A 3,410-nucleotide genomic window follows, 5' to 3' on the forward strand; every position below is an offset into this window, starting at 1 on the left:
GTGGTGGTCCTCCCCAGAGACTCTATGTTCCTTCTGCTGTGCGCTCTCAGGTTATTCACTGGGGGCACTCCTCTAGATTCTCTGGTCATCCGGGTTCCAGTCGCACCATCGCCTTAATCCGGCGATATTTTTGGTGGCCGTCTCTTAATAGAGACGTTGCCGAGTTTGTGTCAGCATGCTCAGTGTGTGCCAAAAACAAGGGCTCCTGTAGACCTCCTGCTGGTTTGCTCCAGCCCCTACCCAGACCCAGCCGACCTTGGTCCCACATTGCATTAGATTTTGTTACTGGCCTTCCCCCATCTAACCGCAAGACTGTTATCCTGTCAGTTATCGATCGTTTCTCTAAGGCCTGCCACCTGGTGGCCTTGTCCAAACTCCCTTCTGCTCATCAGACAGCCCGGTTGTTATTTAACCATGTCTTTAAACTCCACGGGTTACCATCTGAAATAGTCTCCGACCGCGGCCCTCAGTTTATCTCTCGGGTTTGGCGTGACTTCTGTGGATGTTTTGGGGCTAAGGTTTCTCTCACATCCGGGTTTCACCCCCAGTCTAACGGGCAGTGTGAACGGTTGAATCAGGAACTAGAAAACACCCTCCGCTGTCTCTGCTCTCGCAACCCCAGCACCTGGAGCCAACATCTGGCCTGGGTAGAATACTCTCATAACTCCCATGTTTCTGCAGCTACCGGTTTATCCCCGTTCGAGGCATCTCTAGGCTACCAGCCCTCTCTCTTACCCTCATCCTTCCCTGACTCAGTCTTGCCGTCCGTGAGAACCCACCTTCGCCGTTGTCGTAGGATCTGGGACCAGACGAGGGCAGCCCTTGAACGTGCCTCTTGTCGAGATAAGAGCTTTGCTGACCGCAAACGCATTCCTGCCCCCACTTACACCTCTGGGCAGGAGGTTTGGCTCTCTTCCAAGGACTTTCCCTTAAAGGCCATGTCCAGGAAGTTAGCTCCCAGGTTTCTCGGTCCTTTTAAGATCGACCAGATTATTAGCCCCACAGCTGTCCGCCTTAAGCTTCCTCCGCACCTCCGTGTCCATCCTACATTTCATGTCTCCCAGATCAAGCCCGTCACCTCCAGTCGGTTGGTCCCTCCGACCAGACCCCCTCCTCCCGCCCGGGTCGTTGATGTCCACCCGGCTTTCACCGTCCACAAGATCGTGGCCTCCAGGCGTCGTGGTCGCGGGTACCAGTACCTTGTGGATTGGGAGGGTTATGGTCCCGAGGACAGGTCCTGGGTCCCTCGTTCTTTTATTTTGGATCCTGATTTGATCTCTGCCTTTGAGGCTTCCTCCTTCGGGCGGCCAGGGGGGGTGCTGTCACACTCTGGCTTCCATCCGGGTGCAGGCCAGTTTTTCTCTCTCTCTCCTCTGCAGGGATGGACGGGCAGGTGCACTACATCTGAGGTGATCACCACCCTTCTTAAGGAGCTGGAACCAGGAGGAGGGCGTCAGTTCGTTAACGTCACAGCGTTGGTAACAGACCAAACCCAAGCCTAGTCCTAGTCCTAGTAGAAGTAAAGTCTAGCCTAGTCTGAATCTATTTTCGAACCTTTTCCTGCAGAACCCTTGTTTCTGACCCCTGGACCCAGCCGTGAATCTAAGACCTTGGACCCTCCGCCCGAGATACAACCAAGAACCTGAGAAGGATCTCGGGTTAACCACCGTTCAGCCCTCCTACCTGCGATCGCCTGCCTGTCCACCCTCGAACCTCCAACCAGGAAGAGAGTACTGGTCAGCACACGGACCACCGGGGACACTTCCCCCCCAAGACCGGACCACAGCCTCTCTACTGTGAGTGTCACCCCCACCAAGTTCCTCCAGCACAGTTTCCTCTCATTCACCAGCCTCTTCTTCTCTGCAGAAGCCCAGAAGAACCCGACCTGACCAAACTGCCTTCCAGTTCTTGTCCACTGCCTAGTTTCTAAATAAAACCTCTTAACCATCTTCAGTCTCTGTAGTTGCTCTCATCCAGAGTCACCTTCATTATGACAGCCTTCCAGTTCCGGCTGAGCAGAGTTCAGGGAAACTCTGCAATCTTCAATAAAACCTGTCAAACTTTTCATCCGTGTCTCTCTGTTTGGTTTCACTGCATGTGGGTCCGAGACTTAGATGAAATCATCCCCTTAACTTTTTTGTTCCTCATATCTGTATTATTGCATTTTTGTCCAAAAAAGACCCAGCTTCATGTAAGGGCTGTTATATCATCAGTCCAAGTGAAATACATGCATCTATCTAGTTGGGTCTTGCCATAGCATAGTAATGCAAGGAAGGGCACCCATCTTATATGGAAATGGGCTGACATGGAGCAAACCAAAACTTAAGGAAACAAGTTTTACCGTTTTAAAAAATTGTTTCATCACAAAACTTTGTTATCTGTTTTTGGCTGCTGTCAGGTGCCCCTCAATTCATCCAGTAAGATCCATCAAGGTCCAGTACCATCTCTTTAGAAAATAAACCTAGTTTAGCATTAATATAACCTCACATCAAAAGTAGATACAGACAATTAAAGCTGATACAGTGTTCTCTCGACACCTTCAAATGCTTTCTGCTGTTGTTTAGCTTAATGTCTTGGCCTCACTCAATGTCAGTGTAGACCACCTCTCTTTTTGAAACATTAATTACTTTGAAGTTCCTGTTAGTCTTGGAGGATTATTTACTTTAATGGTACTATGTAGAAAGATTTACCATGTACTGATATGCATTAATAGCATCTGAGAGTTTGTGTTTTCAGTTAATTACTTTTCCTTAAACCTGTCAAATGTACTGTATTGTGATAAGTGAGTTAATACTTATTAATCGTGTTGCATGATTGTGTCCTTTCTTTTATGTGCTTCAAATAAATTTCTTCTTAGAATATTATAAGCTGAACTGAAACACATGAAGAGGTGGTGGTATCTTTGGTATGTTACTGCCCTCTATTTTAGTGCTTCTTTAACCTCGGTATCCGGATGTGTTGAGCTTACCTCTGCAGCACACAGCGAATAATGCACCTCTCTGAATTATGTGCATTTATATTAGTCAAGGACACACCTGGAAATATAGTCTCTGTTCATGTACAGTTTTCTTAGCCAAATGTCAGTCTGAAGGACTGGTATAGGAAAACATCTTTATCAAAGTCAGCATCTTATGGGTCGGCTCTCATTCAATCACAGGAACAAATGGCTGAAGGTGCTTCGCATGATTTCTGTAAAGGGATGTTGAGCAGCCAACCAGCTCCTAATGCAGCTTTAACCATCAGTTTAATTAATTCAAATCTGATGCTTGCATGGAAGCTTTACCACCTGTCTTCATTTCCTGTCTGAAAATACTTGAAACTGAACACTGACTTTCAAACTGCAACCGAAAATGCTAAATCGTTCTATTCTTAACAATAACTGATTAAATGCTACTACAATCAGAAAGAAG

General features: G+C 47.4%; 1 long non-coding RNA gene across 1 annotated transcript; it reads left to right on the forward strand.

The window, feature by feature from the left end:
• The first annotated feature begins 1,342 nt into the window (after positions 1 to 1,342).
• Positions 1,343 to 1,996, forward strand: LOC119784212. Its single transcript, XR_005280909.1, has 3 exons — positions 1,343 to 1,478; positions 1,567 to 1,796; positions 1,867 to 1,996. It is a non-coding gene; the product is annotated as an uncharacterized LOC119784212 (long non-coding RNA).
• The last annotated feature ends 1,414 nt before the right edge of the window (positions 1,997 to 3,410 follow it).

This window comes from Cyprinodon tularosa, unplaced genomic scaffold (assembly GCF_016077235.1).
Source record: "Cyprinodon tularosa strain WSP-4 unplaced genomic scaffold, ASM1607723v1 ctg221, whole genome shotgun sequence".
NCBI lineage: Eukaryota > Metazoa > Chordata > Actinopteri > Cyprinodontiformes > Cyprinodontidae > Cyprinodon > Cyprinodon tularosa.